Source organism: Chiloscyllium punctatum, chromosome 28 (assembly GCF_047496795.1).
Source record: "Chiloscyllium punctatum isolate Juve2018m chromosome 28, sChiPun1.3, whole genome shotgun sequence".
Lineage (NCBI taxonomy): Eukaryota > Metazoa > Chordata > Chondrichthyes > Orectolobiformes > Hemiscylliidae > Chiloscyllium > Chiloscyllium punctatum.
The window spans coordinates 39,698,482-39,720,296 of NC_092766.1; the positions used below are offsets into that span (position 1 = coordinate 39,698,482).

General features: G+C 43.2%; 1 non-coding gene across 1 annotated transcript; it reads left to right on the plus strand.

Moving 5' to 3' along the window:
• Positions 1–259: 259 nt before the first annotated feature.
• On the plus strand, positions 260–332 carry trnae-uuc (transfer RNA glutamic acid (anticodon UUC)). The gene has a single exon. It is a non-coding gene; the product is annotated as a tRNA-Glu (tRNA).
• Positions 333–21,815: the final 21,483 nt, after the last annotated feature.

The following is a 21,815-nucleotide window of genomic DNA, read 5'->3' on the forward strand; positions in this document are numbered from 1 at the left end:
GGAGTGGATCATGAAATCGCGTCGGGACTGTGAATAAAACGATGGACACTTCCATCAGAGAAGGAGGCGACCCTGAAGCAGGCAGCTGAGGACAAATGTTTCTCCTTTGCCAGTGAAGGCACTGCTTCACAAATTGGAAACTTCGAAGTGAAGCAGTGTTGGTGATTATCTTCGCTGCTTGTTCACCTTTTTAATTCTGATTCCGTGAAAGTCCATGGCATTACATATCGTCATTCTGCCGTGAGTGAGTGTGTCTATTGGGCCAGTGGCGTAATGGATAACGTGTCTGACTTTCGATCAGACGATTGTAGGTTCGAGTCCTGCCTGGCTCGAGGGGAATCTCTCACTTTAACCGGGCCCCACGTTGACGGTCCTCGGTGAAGTCCTGCCGGGTTGTCGCTTCTGTGCTTCCGCATTTAAAACTTGCATTTGTCCTCTTGTCCATTTAAAATTCCAGCTCACCACAACGGAGAACTCTGTAGGGTTGGGGATACCTTTCTGTGTGTCTCCCTTTGTGGGTGAAATGAGCATGAGTTCCTCAAAAGAGTTACGAGTCGTTGTGGAAGTGTCATACTTCAGCCCCATTATTGTGCCATTTAAGAACACAGGATAAAGTCATTGACATTTCCTCTGGGAACATTAGAACACACGAGACTTTGGGCCAAAGTTGGAAACTGCGACTGGAATAGATGGCTCTCTGATTAGCCGCAATGCACACAGGCGGAATGGCCTTTTCCCACTTTGTGAATCTACGAAGAGAAGTTGAAAATAATCTGCAACGAAAATGTTCATAAAGGGTGTTTTATTTACACTGAATACGATAGTATCTATCGCCTTGTCTTGTTATTTACTTGTGAAGATTCGGTACTCTCAGCACCGTGGCCCGGATCGTATTCCCGCTCATGGAATGGTTGTATTGTTCAGCTAACATGTCGGTGTCCCAGTACTTCTGCCGATTTTCCGATGCTAGCGGGTCATTGGTTTTGCCCAAAACATGATGAATGTTAACTTAATACAAATAGCTGCAGTTGCTGGAAATCTGAGCCAAAAACGAAAATTGTTTGCGGAATGCAGAAAGACTGGCAACAGAAACATCGACTTTCCTGCTCCTCGGATGCTGCTGTGCTTTTCCAGCATTTTATGATCTAAAATCGGGTTTCCAGCATCTGCAGTCCTCACTTTTGCCGAGTTCCTTCAGTGTCGCTGGTTCCCAATTCAAGAACTCAATCTCTAGCGGTTTCATGTCTCTACCTCCATGCTGTGGAGTTGAAGAGTGAAGAAAAGTAACTCACCCCCTCCATCTCTGGGGTAATTAGGGGCTGAAAGTAAATCGTATCACATTGAAGTATATCTACAAGCGACTTAATCTCTGTCTTTTATTGGGAACCATCTCTTTCATTGTAACCATCAGGAAAGACCATTTCGTTCGCTAAAAAAAGAAATGAATATGTCATTAACCTTTGTTTGTTTCATGTCCAAGAATAATCAGATCTAGCAAATTGCCAAGTGTGATTTTCCTTTCAAGAAATAATTTTGACTCAATTTTGCTGCAAATATCTTTTCCTAACTTTGTGCTTTTCTTCTTTTACATTGGTGTCTCGCACCTGACAAATGACAGCAAAGGCACGAATGGAGATGGAAACATTTAACGCAAGTCAGCGGCAGCTTTCAATGAGATCACGGCTGATTTGGTCAGTGCTGAGGGCGCGGGGCTGTTTGTAGCCATGGCCGAGTGGTTCAGGCGATGGATCACAAAATCCTTTGGGGTTTCCCCACGTAGGTTCGTATCCTGCTGACTATGTTATGAATGCCTTCCTGCTGGAACAATTCAAATTTCTGCACGCCTGTTTTGCAAACCAGGCCTGTAATTTGATTAGACTTGGGAAACTCGAGTTCTTCATCAGAAATGCTCCACATTTAAAACATTATCTCTGTTTCTCTTTCCAGATACACTGCCTGACACATCGGGTTTCTGCAGTTGTTATTGAACGCCCTGAGCAGAAGTGCTGCTTTTCATTAGATTTCTCTCATCCCTTGTCCTCTGTTCTCTGACTCTGGTCATTGGCAACACTTCTTCCTGCTAGTCAGAGTGCTCATTCCCCACCGCTCCCTCTCCCATCATTACAAATAACCGCAGGAAATTGCCACTTAACCATCTTTGTTCCAAAGTGAAACTCACCAGCCTAGGAACTCTCTCCACCAAACGGGACTTCTCATCCCTGGACATGGTGCAAGCCAGAGGATTGTGAAGAGATACTGTGAAAATATTGTCAGTTGGCAGTTGGAAAAATGTTTAGGAAGCAAACCATATAATTTAGGCTCCAGCTTTGGAAATCTTGAGAAACTCTTTGGGAAATGGAATCAGAGGAGATTGAAGAAGTGTAAATTGTCAGTCCGAGTAGAGGAAGGGACATTAACTCTGATGTTCTCAGCAGAGGAACTGATCTGAGACACTGAAAGAATTCTCGCTCCCGTACGTGAGGAATACAAACTTCATCTGGACTGTGGGACAATGAAAAACTCTAGAACACTCAAGACAATATCCAAATATTGACTGAGATCACTACAGTACGAGTACAATAGATGGGTCAGTTTTTGTCCAGTGTATGCGAGAGGGCTTCCTGACACAGAATGTAGACATGCCTTCAAGGGAAGAAGCCACTTTGGATTTAGTACTGGGTAACGAGCCTGGCCAGGTTTTAGATTTGGAAGGAGGTGAGCACTGTGGAGACAGCGATCACAATTCTCTCAGGTTTACTTTCATGATGGAAAGGGATAGGTGTCCTCCACGGAGCAAGAGTTTCAGCTGGTGGAAGGGAAATCACGATGCAATGAGGTAAGATTTAGGAAACGTAGAATGGGTTACGAAACTGCAGAGGGTGAGCACATTAAAATGTGGAGCTTATTCAAGGAAAAGCTCCTGTGTGTCCTAGATTTGTATGTGCCTGTCAGGCAGGGAGGAAGATATAGAACGCGTGAGCCGTGGTTTACTAAGGAAGTGGAATGCCTGGTGAAGAAGGAACAAAGTCTTATGTCTGGAAAAAAAAGTGAAAACTCAGTTAGAGCACTCGAGGGTTCCACCGATATCAGGAAAGACCTAAAAAGAGAGCTTAGAAGAGCCAGGAGGAGACATGAGAAGTTGTTGGCAGATAGGATCAGGGTTAACCCGAAGGCTTTCCATAGGTATGTCAGGAATAAAAGAATGACGAGAGTTAAATTTGGGACAATCAAGGATAATAGTGGGAAGTTTTGTGTGGAGTCAGAGGAGATAGGGGAAGTACTAAATAAATATTTTTTGTCAGTGTTCGCGATAGAAAATTTAAATGTTGGCGACGAAGATACATAGATACTTGCGTCTAGTGTAGTAGATATTGAGGTTCACAAGGATTAGGTGATAGAAATACTGCAGAGTGTGAAAACAGATAAGTCCCCTGGGCCGGATGGTATCTGTCCTAGGATCCTCTGGGAAGCAAGGGAAGAGATTGATGTGCCTTTGGAATTGATTTTCAAATCATCGTTGTCTACAGGAATAGTTCCTGTGGAATGCAGCATAGCATATGTTGTTCCCTTGTTCAAAAGGTTTCGTAGAGACAACGCTGGTAATTGCAGACCAGTGAGTCTCACTGCAGTTGTTGGTAACGTGTTGGAAAAGGTTATTATAGATATGATTTATGACCAACTCGAAAAGAATAATCTGATCAGGGACAGTCAGCACGGTTTTTTGAAGGGTAGGCCTTGCCTAACGAATATTGTTGACTTTTTTGACAAAGTGCCCAAACAGTTAGATGACAGTAAGCCGGTTGATGTGGTGTATATGGGTTTCAGCAAGTTGTTCGATAAGTTTCCCCACAATAGGCTAGTATACAAAATGCGGAGGAATGGAACTGTGGGAGAGATTGCAGCTTTGATCAGTAATTGGCTTGCCAATAGAAAACGGTGTTGTAGTTGTTGGAACATGTTCTTCTTGGTGTCCAGGTCTTGGCGGCGTACCACAAGGGTCGGTGTTACATCCACTGCTGTTACATGAGATCTACCATTGCCAATCAGTCTCCTATGGGGAACATTATTTAACGCCTTACTGAAGTCCATATAGATCACATTTACTGCTCTGCCCTTATCAAGCTTCTTTGTTACTTCTTCAAAAAACTCAATCAAGTTTGATAGACATGATTTCCCACGCACAAAGCCATGTTAACAATCCCGAATCAGTCCTTGCCTTTCCAAATACATGTACATTCTGTTCCTCAGGATTCCCTCCAACAATTGGAGTATTCTTGGCAGATGCAGTTTCATGTAGGGAATGCGAGGTCATATACTTTGTTGGGAAGAATCAAAAGACACACTACTGTTCAAATCGATAGAAATGCAAAAGAAGTGCGGTGCAGAGGAGTCTCAGTGTTTTTATACAGGAAACGGACAATGCTTAATCACATATTTATTTCTTGCTGGCAAAACAAAGCCTTTTCTGATGCTCACAATTAAAGAGATGGTTTCCAAGAAAATAGGAAAATTAAGTCACCAGTAGAGTAATCAATTTCCAAGATATCCCTCGTGATGTTTTATGGGACACGTGGGATTTTTTTTTGAGTTTTGTTCTCCAAACGTTTTTACAATGGAACCGAGAGTTTTAGATGGGAAGTTAAGATCACGCATGACTATTGCCATTTTTGTCACTCACACGCATTTTTTCCTCCTGTACGATTTATTTCCCTTTGTGGTTACTGCGAGTGGGCTTGTAAACTACACATGCTTGTGAGTTCATTCCTCACTGTTCCTCAACTCTAACCAAACAGACTTTACATCCTTATTTCCTGAATCAAGGTAATCCCTAACCATTGCATAAATGTCATTAAAACTTCGGTATTTCACATGCCTCTGTATATCATCTTTCAATATTAATTGATCCTTTACTGTATTGCAGTTGTGCATAAGAAGAGAAGAATAGAATAGAGAATGGTGGACCTCCGCTTCACACACCCGTTATTGAAGCGAAAATGCAGATTACTGCCCATAATATGATCGTGGAACCATGTGCCGAACCCTCAGGAAGCACAGAATAAGTGCAGTGCCACAGGGCATGTCAGGGACAGCACCAGAAGGACAACAGAAATGCTGCTCTAAGCTCCTATTTTGGATGTATTCCTCAATGAGCAATAGAGTGTGACATGTGTTCCATCAGGAGTAACCTCACATAAGGAAGTATCCATGCTGCAGACTGTCATATCATCCGAAATCCAAGCCCTGGAATCAGAGACATTCAATATTCTGTGCATAACTGCAATGAAAAGCTGTCCGAGGCGTTTACAGTTCAGATGAAAATATGAATGCAGCTCTCTAGTTGTCAGCCTCTTTCTCCTATGTCGTGTTTCGTGCAGTCCCTGCGTGGAATCTCGTCAACCACGTTTGACCTGCACATGATGGGTATTGGGCCTTGTTTTCTCGTGAGTTGTTGTCTGAGTGAGGCTCTCGGTTTCTGTGCTGTCATAAGTCCGAGCGTTCGGAGGAGTCTGGATATCGTTTTCCAGAATTTGCTTATAACACAGGGAAGCATGATTTAAAGATTACCTCATAGCAAATCCTCGTTGCGAACTTTGTGTGCCATGCATTTGCGAATGAAGGTGGGTGGATATTGGTTCTTGGCAAAGAATTTGTGTGGGCGTCAGTCCAGCAGTCCCTAGTAGCAATACGTACAAACGGCAACGGCCACATATTCGACTGGAATGGCACAACAATAATAGGACAGGGCAAGCAGAAGACAGCCAGACAATTCCTGGAAGCAGGGCACTCATCCATGGATTCCATCTGTTGGACCTAATCTGCAATCCCAATAAACGGAAGCAGTGGGAATGAAACCAAATGAATTCGTACCAAAACATGAGAGCAGCGTTTCACAGGAACCTCTGCAGCGCTGAGAATGTCACCCAGAAAAGGAGGAAAAGTCTGCAAACCATCTTCCTAGAGTCACCGAACTTTTCAACAAGAACTCCAGAAGCATCCGAACTTCACATCTTTCTGCTCCAAAACACTCCACTTTTCCACAACAGAGAATTGCACACTCAACTACCGCGTGTAAGATGAGAATTGCAGCCCCTACACGACCAAGGGCGGAAGTAAGAGCGAGGGGAAACAGCTGCCACTGTCATCCCACAGCTACAAACGCCCTCTTTGAAAGGTACATTATCGTATGAATGTCGGGACAGCAGTAGAATATGGGAACTAAACATATTCTGCGCTGTGTACTCATATTCTGGACAATGTGAGTTGTTCACAGTTTTCCCTGAAAGTGAGTGGACGTCGTTATTTCACCGCTGTTGTGAAGCCCGATCCTGCACTGAATCTGCTACCTCGTTTTTTGTTGTTGTGGCTAAAAGGTGGGCAATCGCAACGTGAAACTTTGTTATATTTCTCTCATTTCCTTCATTACTGTCCTGGTGAGGGAGGCTGGAGATTGGCTCGCTCGATCAGATGGAGGCACCAGCGCATTGTTGATCTAATTTAATCGAGAATATAATTGGTAATATTCATTTTGCATGGTACATTTTTCTGTTTTGTTTAATGTTACTTGAGCACTTTCTGTTACTTGGCAATGCACTAAATCTTCGGAATGTCAGAAAGCTCCGTTTGGACTTGCTTCGGTGTTATTTGTGTGAGCAGTTCTTGACATACACGTCTCGCACTGCCTCACAGACAGAAGTAATGAGTTTGTGTGTCTGGTAATGACTCTGCCTTTTGAGTTTTGCACCTGGTCCACGTTCAGAACTGTCAGTTTTTGGATTCACTGGAGAGTTGAGAGGTTAACACGATTTGTGAGGGGTTTTTTTAGTCAACGAAATTATTTGATGGAGAACTTGAGAATGTATCAAGGAGAATGGTCATTGTCTGGAAATGTCTGGAAAACATTCCTCTATGTGTCATTTCCAAACATTATGCCTCAAGAACAAAATAAAATTCAAACACGCTGATTTAGGAACAAACAGCATGCGTTTTTGAAAGTGGCCTTTTCAAACTGTTGTCAGGTACTGTAGTGTCACAGAACTGCCGAGCATGGAAGCAAACCTTCCTATCCAACTTGCACGTGTTGAACAGATGACCGTAACTAATCTAAGCATATTTGCCAATATTTTCGCTCATCTCTCCGAACAATTCCTGTCTGCATACCCATTTAGATGCCTTTGAAGTGTTGTGAGTGCACCAAACTCTGCCACTAAATGTGGCAATTTATTCCACACGCACAAAAATGTCTGTATTAAAAACAAGTGTCGCTCACATCCCTTTCAAAGTGTACTGCTCTCACATTAAACCTGTGCTATCTCACTTTAAACTCACGTGACTTCTGAAAACGTGTAGATTGACTATGTTCTCTGCTCGTCTACATCATGATTTTGTAAACTTTTCCAAGGACATCCCTCAGACCTGAAGCTCCGGGGAAAACTGTCGAAGAATATTCAGCTTCTCAATAATGTCCACACCGTGCAAACCTTTCAAATTGTTGTAAATATTTTATTTTAATTAAATAAAATGAAGATTTATTTCTCTTCTTGTGGCTAATCTGAATGAAAACCATTTTCTGCTTCCACACAGAGCACAGACCCGGTTCTGCCAGAAGGAATCCAGTGATTGATTGCATCCAACTGGAATCATAGAGTCATAGAGATGTACTGCAGGGAAACAGACCCTTCGTTCAAAACTGTCCATGCTGACCAGAAATCCCAACTCAATTTGGTCCCTCTTGCCAGCACACGGCCCATATCCCTCCAAACCCTTCCTACTCATATACAATTTCAAATGCCTCTTAAGTCTTGCAATTGTACGAGCCTCCACCACATCCTCTGGTAGCCATGGCAGCACGTACACCGAATAAATTGTCACTGCAAATCCCCTCTAAGGATCTCGCCTTTCTGAGCTGAAACTATCTCGCTGTTCATTCAATGTCGCTATGTCTAATTCTTGGAACTCCCTCCCTATCGACATCATGGCTGTATCACTGTGTTGAGCACTTCGAGGACGAAGTAAAGTAACTTACCATCTCAATCTCTTGAGTAATTATGGTTGGGCAATGAAGCCTATCCCAAAGAGTGACGTGCATTCTGCAGAATTTCGGTTGGAAAAACTGCAGTTTCCAAGTGGACATCCGAAAGTGGTCTGGAACAAAAGTAAAGTTTCAAAGGGAAAGTAGGATAAACTGAAAGTCAATGATGACTGAGATGAATGAGGCAGAAAGTGAGTGAGAAGCTGTTGGTACAAGGATCAATGTCAGTGCTCATGGTTTAGCCCTTACTGCCCACTGTTAACAACAACTTACACACCACTCCTGGCAAATTCACCACAATTACCCTGGTCTCTTGGTATGAGTTTCCCTCTGTGCATATTCAGGCGGTAAATCGGGCCCGAGAGGAGGAACGCATACTGTTTTTCCGGTCAGGTTAAAGAGGTGAAGGCATCCGTTTGAAATCAAAGCAAGAAGAGTTTGCCTCTTCCTGTACATTTTCAGTGGACAGTCACCAGCTGTGAACTTCTTTCCTGCACAAGCGAACGTTGATATAAATTCTCATCGAGCAGCTTTATTACAGCAAGGTGGTCCGATTAACTGTAATCAAATACTTCATTAAATGCCCTTATTGATTTGAAGAACCGTGTGTGTGGCTTCGTCAGTTAAATCATATGGTAATAACCAGACGTTAATGGTGTCAAATGCTGTCAAATGTTCTGTACATTGAAAGGTCATTATTTAAACTTCTTGTAAAAGCCGTATTGTTTATCCAACATCCCGAAAGTGACGGCTCAGCATGCTTTTTGTGTTAGAGCTCAAACCGTTATTATTTCGTGCTACCTAGCCCTACCTCCTGATGTGGACCCATTAGTTTATGTTCTATCCTGCTAATTCAACGCAGAGTTCTTTTCACTCTGTTCGACAAGGATTTGTCTATCTCTTCTACTACTATTGTCCGTCCGTCTTTTCAAGTTTTTTGGGAATAATGAAGAGATGCAGGAGACACTGCAGACTTGCAGAACAATGTTGTAGTAATAACGCATCCAATGAGATAGTGGCTCTCATTGTCTGCTGTCACCATTCATTGATTTTTGGCAAACGGCAATGGCATCATAGAAATCCTATAATTTGAGTCGAACTGCTTTTTTTCTGGTCTATTATGAATACTATTTAGAATTGTAAAAGCTCATAACGTTTTGAGTGAACAAATGTCACCTGATCTCAGACCGAAGTAACACAGACATTACTTGGAGACTGTGAGCCCAGTTCTACACACTCCGGCCGGGGGGCCCGAGAAAGCCACGGAACAGCGACCGATTTTAACACTTTTCCAAGAGTAGAAATGGAAAATGAGGGATATTGACAGACAGAGAGTGGGAGAATGTAGAAGAGAGTGAGATGGTACAGGGAGACAAAGGGACACAAACAGAAATTCTCCATTCACAATGGCTGCTCATCGACATAAAGGAGAAGCAAAAGGTAATGAATGCCAGCCTTTCACCAACTCAGGGCAACAGCAACAGCATTACAGCCGATAAAGGAATTTTGCATTTTTACAGATGACGTCTGTCAGCTAATGAGAGATTCTGGTAAGTATGCTGTTTCGCAAAGTGAAATTGACAATTACCCAGGCAATAAAACAATAAAAAGCATAAGTAACCTGAATCTATGATATGAAAAAATAAATCTCTTTGTCTCCACCGATGCTGTCAGGCCTGCAGAGTTTCTCTGTCAATTCCTGTTGTTGATTCAGATTTCCAGGATTCACACTTCTTTGTTTTATGCTAGTCTGAATCCTGTTTGTGGCAATACTGGATTAATTGCCAGTTCCATACAAATTCCCTGCTTTGGGAAGGTTGTCAACAACATAAACGGTCAGAGGAAATCCCCCATTGCTACAGCAGTGAGACCACTGAGTCCTTACCAGGAGACTTCCACGGAAAGTGAAATATGGCGCTGTAAGTTTTCTCAATGAATCCACATTTACTTTTTTCCATTTGTGATCGTTTTAGCTGCACATTCAGTTTATTTCTTTCTTCCGTTTTTGTCAGCTTGGAAAAGGCCTTTCCACCCATCTGCAGTGCGGGTCATTGGACATTCATCTTTTCGATTCCAGGAGCTACTATTTCTTGGAGGACCTTCTGCACTGCATCTCGGGTGGGGTGGGTGCGAGGCTGTACCACTATATTCAACTGTCTATAGATACCGGAGAAGGGTCTATCAATTCCACACCACCAGGTTTCCTCATCGCTCTTCTGAATCTTGGTTATAATTACCCTTGCCGTGGCACCTCCTTCTTTGGTAACAGGAAACCGATATCCCGTGTCAGGTGTACCTGTAGCCGTGATGGATACTACTCAGTGCCAGTAACTGGGTACACAAGGATCTCTGCGTAAATATTTATTGCCTTATTTATAGTCGTCCTGGTTACCAAACGGGCATGGGTGGCATGTAAAGGTCAACTTAACATCCTTGGTTAAGATTACCGTCTGCTGTTGTATCTCAGACACCCCTGCCTTCACGACTCGTCCTGCCATGCAGCCCCATATTTCTATGAGTCTTCTAATCATTACTTAAACTGTTTTGGATCCGGTGTTGTCCGATGTCTCCTCAAGGTCAGCTACACGTTTGCAACGGCTGGCGTGTATTAACGTGGCTCTTTTGGCGATCTTAACAGCTGTCTGTGTTGTAGGGAGCCTTTGGAACGGTCCCAGCCAGCTCTTCGCCTTCATGCTTTTGCTCCTGAAGTCTTTCACCACTATCCAGTCTTCAGGTTCTAGATTGTGCATCTTCCCTTCTGCTGATTGGGGTAGTGCTGCCCTTCTTTTGATTCTGTATTTGAGACAGAAGTGTGGAGAGTTTTATACCGTCACATAATATCTCGTCCTCACAGTGGCCTGTTATCTGTTTTACAATCGGTCTTGGCCAATTCCCGTATTGGGCCACCTTCCAAACAAAATCTCAAACGTCCTAATATTTACTCTTCCTCTCCATCATATACATTAGCACAATTGGAAATGCCTTTGTCCATTTCACCTCTAGTTCCTCACAACATTTTGCCAATTTATTTTTAAGGATAGTTTTCTCTCTTTCCACTGCCCCACTGCTCGCTGGGTGCTAGGCACAATGTTGCCTCACCTTTATTCCCAAGTAATCACTGATCTGTTGGAGGACAATATTTATAAATGGCTTTCCATTGTCGCTGCTTAGCCTTTCAGGGATGCCCCATCTCGTAATTATTTCAGTTTGCAAAGCCTTGGCTACTGCACTGGCATCCTGTTTAGACGTGGGAGCACTTCCACCCCTTGGGAAAACATCAACTATTACCAGACAATGCCTTTTCCCTTCGCTGGGTGTTGGTTCAATAAAATCCATCTTAAATGTTCAAAGGATCTTTGGGATTGGGAGTGTTCGGCCTGATTAATTTGTATTCGCCTCCCCACATTATTAGTGGCACAAATAACACATTATTTACATTATTTTTATGAGTAATGAGTAAATCCCTTTCTGTACCAGCGTGCTGAAATATTGTCGTACATCCCCACTTTTGACACATGGTCCTTACCGTGTGTTACTTTGGCATAGAAAGGGAATAAAGATCGTGGTAGACAGGGTTTCCCACTGGGGCCACACCACACCCATTCCCTCATTCTGCCCTTGTCCATTCACGCTTCTCCTTCGATGTGACCTGAGACTGTAATTCCCATAAGTCTGATTTGGATTACAAATATTTGACATACACATGCCAAACTCATCACTTGGCAGCTGATTGGCTGCCGTCCCTGCCGCTCAGTCTACATTTTCATTGCCTAGAGAAATTGAATCATAATTTTTCCTGTGGGCTTCACATGTACATACAGTGATTGATTTAGGCAATCGGACTGCTTTCAGGAGGTCAGAGATCAGGCCATATTATGTGATTGGCTTTCCAGTGGAGGTCAAGAAGCACTTGTTTTTCCACAGTGATCCAAAATTATGTACAACCCCGAATGCATATCCGCTGTCGATGTCAATATTCACTGTTCTTCCATCAGCCAATTTACATGCCTCAATCAAGGCAATCAGCTCTGCTGCTTGCGCTGACAAATGAGAAGGAAATGATCCTGCTTTGACTACCCCGTGGGGAATTGCTACAACATACCAGACACTGGCCTATCTCTTTGCTTCTGAATGCTGACCTATCCACAATAAAACCCCGGATCCAGATTCTAAATTGGTGAATCCGACACGTCTGGTCTCGGGCTTCAAATGTCATTAATTACAGCGACACAATCATGTGGGTCTCCGTCTCCTTCTGTGGGGACAAGACAAGCAGCATTAAGGACGTTACATCGCTTTATTGTCATGTTAGGCTTCTCCAATAGCACAGCATTGTATGTGAACCAACGTGCAGCCGACATGTGTGCTGTGTTTTGCTCAAAAAGCAGTAAGGATACTGCATGTGGGACCAGTCGGTTTAATTCAACAAAGCCGACTATGTCCCTGGGAGCTACAACAGCCTTTTCAAATGCAGGCACGACACAGAGGCATTTATGCAATCCTGCCGTTACAGGATCTAAGCTGAGGTGAAAAATAAGCTACTGGCCTCAATTTTCCACACATAATTCTGCATCAGCACAAATATCATGCAGGCACGCTTGTCATCCACTGTTTGTACAAAAGGCTTGTTTGGATTTGGAATCTCGGTGTCGGTGTAGTTTGGAGTGCCATTTCAATTCAGCAAAGGCACTCTAGGCCTCAGGGGTCACTGCCACGGACTCTAGCTCTGCAAACCTGTACAATGAACTATGTCACTTTTAGGCGCCGAAAGGTTTGCATAATGCAGGTTAAACATTCGAAGTAGGATCACATGACCAAAAAGGATAACAATTGTTTCTTCATGTGAGGCTTTGAATTTTGCTGGTTTGCTTGAACTCTGTCTTGACCAATGACCTTTCCTTGTTCAGATATTAAGTGACCTAAGAACTTCAACTGTTGTTCCATAAATTGTAGTTTTGCGAGACTAGATGGCAGAGCATCGCAAGCCTACCTTTATCACATTGTTTCTCTGTTGATGCTGCGATTAAGCATTCGTTTACATACTGCAGAAGCGCTGACACCGCCCCCCCCCAAAACCACCCCCCCCCACCCCTGGTTAAAACAAGAGTCTCCATACTCCTGTGTAGAGCCTCGTTAATTATGGTGGGGACTCACAGTAATCTTGAAAATGTCACGTGTAAGTATACCATTTGCCTTTGAATGGAAATGTGAACCAGAATTGACTGTCGGCGTGTAACGGTACAGAAAACAAGGCATTTGCTAAGTCCACAATAGAGAGTCATTTACGTCCGGTGGAATTTGAGCCAATATAATATAGGGGTTGGGAACATTTGGGGTGTGCGGAACAACAGTGTTCTTGATAACCTGCAGGTCATGAACAAACCTCCATTCCCCCGATTCACCTGTAATGTTTGCCTTTTTGAACGAAAAAAATGGGTGTTCTCTCCAGTGATTATTCACGGGGGATTATCACTCCAGCCTATAAGAGAGATTCAAAGACTGGAGTAATTCCTTGTTCAACCTCGGGTTTTAAAGGCTCTTTTGCTTTGCAAGGACGATACTCAGACTTCGGGGTTATTCTTAAGGATTCGTTTGAGCCCCACATCGTGTCTGCCTTTATCCCTGAAATCAGTTGGGACCCTTCTTAATCTTGGGTCCGAGACATCTCTCATAGGTAAACGCCAGATGACACTCCTGCCGGGGATTACCTGGACTGCCCTGTCTGCCTGAGTTAGCCAATTTAGTTTCTTCCTATACGTCCTTATAACTGCATTGAAGCAGATACCCACACCGACCCTGAAGATACAATCTTTCGTTTTTTGTGCCTGTCATACCCATGGTCCCAAATTCTGACACCTGTCACTGGATGCCTTCTCCATTGATCCGTGCGGAAAAGAGCCTTCCACATTAAAAAAAACAGGGTCTATTTACCGTCACAGATACTTAAAAAAAGTTTAAAGTGACAGCACATCTGTGATCATTTCAATACAATTCACACAATAACAACTGCTCTGGTTTAACCAATCTCCTGAACCAATCCTTCTCTTATGATTTGTCAGGACCATCGCGGTGTATGTGTGCTGTGCAGTGAAGCATATCTCCAGCAAGAAAATCGGTGTTAATGGGATTAATATGGCTACTTGCTTCCTGGGTGAGTGAATCGCTCACGGAACCTATCGCTCTCTGACATGCATCAGGGGTCGCGATTCGTATTTTCCAGCCTGCACTGTTAAATCTTCTTTTTGTATTACCTGCAAGCCCGTCGGGGTACTGCGCAAATCGGACCCCAGTCTCACTATGAGATCCCGAGACATCAGATTTAAAGCACAGAATTCCGACAACAGAAATGTGAATTGTAATGTTTCCCCATTACTGGTTTCGCACAATAGGGGTGCGGTAAATCTCTCTCGTGTCACGACTCCTGATGCAGCCATTAAGTTCAGGAAGCTTCTGTTCATCTTTATTTGCGTCGACTCTCTGAACTGCCTTGATTTATGAACTGAATATGTTGCCCTTGTATCTTCCAAAAAAATAAGAGGTGCACCTTCCACATATAACATAGATGTAAGCATTGACTTATATGCATCATCGTTGTACTGAAAATATGTGTTCACGCTTCGCAAACTCAGTGCTCAGTATAGAGGTGGGACATGTTTCAGTGCCCATAAGGTTAGTAGCAGAAATGAGCATAAGCGAGTATTCGTTGCCAAGCATAAAGCAAAGAGGCTTACCTGTAACTTTGGGGCTGCCCACCTCCACCTCAGCCTTCCTCCATTGCTGCCCAGCTGCCCAGCCTCCAGACCCGATTGAGGCTGTCTGGGCGTGCACTGCCTTACTCAGTGGTCCATTGCTCTGCAAACAAAGCACCCGCCATATTTACTTCTGCCAGCCCTTCTTTTCACGCAGCACCTCCTTCCAACGGCTGGGCGACCATTTGCATTTTTCCTTCTCTTGGGCCAGAAAGTGTTCATCATGTAGCCCGTGGAGTTCCATCAAATTCAGGTTTCCCGTGTCCCAGGTAATACATTGGCAAGACGCCTCATGTAATGGGCGCCTGATAGCTTTTACATATTCCCTTTAAAGTTCAATTCGCTTCTTCGCATCAACACTTCAAGGTCAGTGGCCTGAAACATTCGAGTTCCTTTCCAGATATGGAGTTGTTTTTTTCTAATTCCTTGGCTGTTGATATGGTAGTTTGCTGGCCTTGTAAGTCTGCTATTAGTTCGGTTTAAATATACATAGATTTTCTTTCTGTCTGCAACACTTGCCCTCTGCAATGTCAGGCCCTTACTTTTTTTGTTTCCCTGTGCTTTTATTGGTTTAAAAAGAAATGTTAATTTTCCATTGCAATGGACATCACATTATTTTCACAGGTCGGTGCAACATCGAGGGCCGAAGTGCCTGTACTCCACTGTAACGTTCTATTTTGTAAGATATATTTCCTGCTGGTTTCCTATGTCTCTCCTCACTGTGGAAACTTCCAGACACATCTTCCAGTGATTTGTCTGCACTTCATTCAATCCAGAAAACTGTAGTTCCTGCTGAGAATGTGATCTCTCTACAATGGAGAGATGAAAACAGAGTCGGTGACAAAGCTGAGATCACTTAAGTTCTGTCCAGAATCAACAAAAATTACCCCAGTCTTCCAGTGTCATGCCACTTTAAGATTGCATTGTGTACCCAAGCCATCATACCAGTCTCTGGTCTGCTGCAGTTCTTCTTCAAGGCAGAGCGCAAGCTGGAAGATCGGGCAACTCATTTTCTACTGAAAGACCATGCAGATTTTAGGACCCAACATCGAGTTCAATCATTTTGGATGCTGTCCGCCCTCTTCCACATTTTTCACCCACCCATATATCCCATCAGTTCCGAACACGAATCATTGGACTCGAAGCGTTCACTGTCCTTTCTCATCATAGATGGACAAGAGTTGCTGATTTTTTTCAGACATTTTGGCGTTTCATCAAAGAGCATTTCTTTTTCCGTTGTAATCGCAAGACTGCAGGAACCGTCTGATTGCAGGAGGAGAAGTTCACGGGAGATGAAAATAATGCCAAGGTCTGGTCCATTCCCATTGTGAAGGTGGATGAGCTAAGCCGGGGCTGTGTAACTAAGCACAGAGAAGGCTGAGTGAGAAACTGATTAACATTCACATATTATGAAGAGGATAGATATGTATGACAGGAATAAGGCTTTTCCGGAAGAAATAATAACCAGTGACATAGATGAAAAGCAGGAGAAATGAGGTTTTGAGGAGATTTAGGAAGAACGCTTTCACCCATAGAGTGTTGTTCATCTGGAATTTCTTATTTGAACGTGTGGTAATGCTAAGTGTTATGAGGACATTTCAGCGGTATGTAGCCGAACACTTAAAGATCCAGAGCACACGTGGATAAGGACCAGATACTGGAAAGTGTGACGAGGTCAGACAGACGTGAGATGGGTATCCCGAACGAAATCGTTCTAAGGCAAACTTCTGTGGTGAAAACTGGGTGAGGTCGCTACTCTCTGGTGCAATGGAAAGCGCGTTGAATTTCAACGCCTTTCTTAAGACTGCCTTTCAAAAGTTGTGGATGGAACTGTCATCAGAGTGGAGTTTTAGTTTATGGTTTGAAAGGTGTTCAGACCAGATTCGGCTGCTCATCTGCAAAACCTGTAACATTCATGCAGAAACCCAACTGTCTCGAAATGCAACATTTTCCTCACAGCGATGAATAACTTCGATGTCTATTTATTGTAGAGATCGATAAATATGTGTCAGCCACTTGGCAACACGGTGATATGGATACGCTGGAAAAAGACATAAAAGTGCTGTGTGAGCTATGATGGTACAGAATGGCGTGGCGGGGCAGCAGCGGTGTTAAGAATGGCCTACTTCTGCTCCTTTCTGCTTGAGTCTTTTCTGGCCCAGGTTTTTAAACAATCACAATGAGAACAATGTGAATCTACACCAATTATTATTTTCTGTCTCACCTCCACTTCACTACCCTCCAAGCTGGAATAGATAGCTCCTGTTTCAGCTTTAGGTCAGACAGTGGAGGATTCTCACAAGTTCTCTGTCAGGCTGAACATCCCTTCATATAGGTTTCCAAGTGGACACATGGAGCAAGCGATTACATGGATGCCGGGGATTGAAGGACAGATTTCCCTCTTGCTGGGCTAGAATTCTGGCAAAGGTAATGAACATGAATTTCTGACATTTTGAAACTTACTCTGGATTCTTGCGACTTTACTAATTAAACTAAAATTCAATTTGCCCTTGCATAACATGATTAATTTTTCACTATTTATAAAAAAAAACCATGCCACGTGCCCTTGGATGTAGTAATACAGAAGATTGTTGACGTTGTGCACAGTGTGGGTCATTGTGCCGTATGAACATTCCAAAGGATGCTGGTGAAGTACCAGTAAATCGAATTCTCTGACGAATTGATACCGATAGAAGGAAAATCCCAGCACAGTAGCGACATAACATTGCCTGTGATCAACGCAGGAAGCCACGGTAAACGAACACAGAATTCAATTATGCCTATTTTCACCACATTTTACTATTCATTTTCCTGAACCTGATGCTCAATAATCGATGATCCATCATCAGTATAACTTCCTCTGCGCTGTGTTTCATTTCTGATCTTCAGCAAAAAAGGAGTAATTGGTTTGAGGGGTCCAGTGGTAAGATCAGTAGCCATTGGTCATCAGTACACGGCAGCTCCAGTGGTGCAATTCGTCAGTTTGATGTCATGGCACGACAGACTGGAAGTGCGTAAGGTGCCAAAGTTGCACATTCGGTTCACGCCAGGTATTGGTTTTACTGATAGTGACCAGAGATGTTTGCAACTTCAAGCTGAAGAACAGTTCAAACACCAAATATTACACCGCAATAAAGTTCATTTTCGCCCTAACGTTGCATCGACCTGTGATACCAATCTGACTAGTATTTTACCATCATAATCCGGAAGTTTATACAATGACCATTTCATTGCCCTGATAGTTGTTGAGTCGTCGAATGTTGAAGGCAAGGCGTTCAGCACCCTTACTACTCACTGATAAAGGAACCTACCTCAGTATCTATCACCCTCAATTTACATCGATGTGCCCTTGTGCCAAAATTACCATTTGAAGAAAAATGCCTTCACTGTCCACCTTATGGCAACCTCTGATCATCTTCTATGTCTCTCTAAATACACACCTCAAACTTCTTGTCGCTGTCAAAAACCGCCTCAAGTCCCTCAACCTTTCCTCGGAAGACCATCTCTCCAAAGAAGGCAGCATCCTAGAAAATGTCCTCTGCACCCTTTCCAATGCTTTCACATCCATCGTATAATGTGGCGACCAGAAATGCACGCAACTCTACGATTGCGGCCACACCAGTTAACTTCTGGAGCTGCAAAGTGATAATTTTACTCTGAAACTGAATCACTCTCCCATGAAAAACTAACACACCATACTCCTTGCAAACAAACCTGTCAGCGTGGGTGGTAACTTTCCGAATTTGAGATACATGGGCACCGAGATCGCTCTGCACATCTTCACTTCCAAGAATATAACAATTAGCCAAGAACTCTTTATTCTGACCGCCAAGATGTCGATTCGAGCCGAGGTCGCTGCAATCACAACGCAGAATATGAACTACTAAACTGTTACAGCATTCCACAGGCCACACTTGTAAACTACAACCAGTATGGTCGCAGAGGGAATGTCAGGAAGAATGTACAATATCAGGACTTGGCGACAGGCATGTGGGAACGCAGAATGAACCGAATCTTTAACTTTGGCATCCCCAGAGACTGTGGAGGTTCCATGAATGAGAGTACTGGAGAATGGGATTAATGAAACGCTCCAAACTCTTGGGTGAGTGCAGAACATTGTTGAAACGTATGCTTCAAAAGTATTATAGTTGAACATCGGCTACTTCATCGCTGTGCCCACACAAGGCAGTACCAACTGCTACAGACAATCACACATTATCCCAGTTCCAGACCCGAAATCAGAGAAACTGTAGTTCATATTCTGCGTTGTGATTGCAGCGACCTCGGCTCGAATCGACATCATGGCGGTCAGTTCATTCAAAGTTTTACTTTTGGTGAAACACGGTCAGAAATTAATAATTTTTTCATGATAATATTTTCTGAGGTGATGATCTGTTTTCCATCGAATTTTGTTCTCTGATGTTTCTGCGTTTCATGTATCAGGATTTAATCCCAAAAGTTCTCGAAGATGTCTCTCCCTCGCACTCTCCCTAACTCTCGTTTCCGTCCCTCGTCCCATTTGACTGAGCATTGCACAATCAAACATACACTTTCACTTTGAATCATTCACGGAGATCCAATTGTAAACTGGGATGGAATGACGGGTGAGAGGCGCGTGTATTTCCGAGGTTGGGACATCTCCTGGTCAAAAGCGGGGCGGAAGGGAATACTTGCCCCCATTTACAATATTATGACCATAAACAGTCCATGTTGCTGAGACAGCCGATTGGCGCATCTAAAGCGTGTGGAGACTTTAACTTTGAGGTGGAAAGGTTCGAAATTTCATTTTCCTGTTTGGGTCAGTGTTTTTGATATTGGCATCTGCTTTTGTTCGTATCAACTCAGAATCAGCTTCTTGTTCCCAATACATACTGCAACCTGGAGAAGGTGGTGTTGTGGTTATATAATAAAAGAGTCATCCTTGGGGACTCACACACCGAACTGGTAATGTTAAAGCTCGATGAATAAAACCTGGAATGGAAGCCTGACCTCAGGAACAGAGAACATGCCTTTAATTTCCTGCAATCCCATTCATGCATGTCCCTTCTGCAGGGGATGCTACCATCTTTACCCAATCCTGCCTACTTGTGACTCCAGGACCTGAACAACATAGCTGACCCTTAATCCGAGAATGACGACCGTGTGGGAAAGCAGGCCATTCGGCCCTTCCAGTCGACACCATCCCTCCGACGCACATCCTTGCAGACCCATACTCCATATCTATTCCGTTCCCCTTCATTTCCCATGGCTGATGCCAGTAACCCGCACACCTTCAGACTGTGGGAGGAAACTCACACAATCAACGAGAGAATGTGCAAACTGCTAACAATCACACGAGACTGGGATCAAATCCATGTCTCTCGTGCAGCGAGTCAGCAGCGAATCAGAAAGAACAACATATGTTGTCCTGACCAGCGACATCCACACCCTATGGGGCGATCAGTAAGCATAAAAACATCTTCACAACATGGACAACGGGACTTGCGTCTGCGTGGATTTTATTTGAACCAATCGTTCATGCTGGGAAGACACAAGGACACCGATATCACAGAGAAACCAACGTAATGCGGGATTCAGTTACCTGCTAAAGTGGAAACTCATCTACTCAGTCAAACTGGGGACAGACTATTCAACAACCCCATGTGTGGGACGGGCTCAATGAGCAGAAGAACCTCGAGATTTACCAGCAAGGTTACATATCCCAGAAGGAGATCAACTAAACTGTCAACGCTGCTGTTAATCCAAACCAGCTGCCAGTTTCATAGCGTCAAAGTCATAGACTCACACAGCATGAAAACAGGCATTTCACTCCTACCAGCTCATACTGAACATAATGACAAACTAAACAAGTCGCATCTGATGGCTCTTGTAACTGCTGATGGTTAATAATGCCCTTGTGATATTATTACTGCATTGGTAATATGAATGACCAGATATAATTCTGTGAACATGGGTTCAAACCCTGGCATGGCAGATGCTGGAATTTTATTTAAATAAATCCCTAGAGTCTAATGATGATGTTGAATCAGTTGTTGTAGATCTGATTCACTAATGCTTGTTATGGAAGGAACCTGGTCTGGCTGGTATGTGACTCCAGATCCATAATATCGTAGTTGATTCTGATCTTCCCTGTGGGCAATGAATTATGTACTAGTCATGAATGAATAGCTTTTATTAATCCCACTGATTCTTTCCAACTCATTTATCGATCAAAATATCCTGTAAATATTCTAAATGTACTTTCATTCATCACTGCCTCAGGAAGTGAATTGCAAACATAAACCATCCTCTGTTTTAAAAAGCCTCTTTTTTATTTTAAATCCCTCTTTTCACTTCAAACATTTGCCCTCTCGACTTGAAGTGCCCCCTCCTTGGAGAAAAAAAAAACAGTTACAGTTAACTCTAGCTGAACTCTCAATAATCACCCAATGTCCTGTTCAACTTCAACATAACGTACCTAAGCTCAACGGACTGAGCAACGAAGGCAAGATGACATGTTTTTAACCATTCTGTCTATATATGAAGCAAATTAAAATGAATTATGTACTTGCATTCCTGGCCTCTGTGTTCCACAACACGATGCAATGCCCGATCATTAATTGTATAAGCCCTACTAATATTTGATGTAGAAAAATGCAATACCTTCCATTTATCCAGATTGAACTTCATGTGACATTTTTCAGCCCAAAGACGCAATGGATTAAGATCCTTCTGGAATCTTAGATCACCTTCTTTACAGTCTCCAATTCTGCTCCCCTTTGCAAGCTTATGAACCATGGCTTCTATGAGTTCTATTGTTTTCTCATACAGGTCAACGATTTTTAATTATTTGTCGTGGCCATCATTTAGCTGTTTGCAAATCAGGTAACAATTATTCATGCCGTTAAACATGATGAAGAAAGCCATAGACTGCAGGGAGATTGGAAACAAATGGCAAGAAAATGTGCTGAAAGGAATTCAATCCAGTGAAGTGGGTGATAATTAATTTGGGGAGGATCAATGATAAAAGTGTGAATACTGAGTGGTTTAAAGTAATA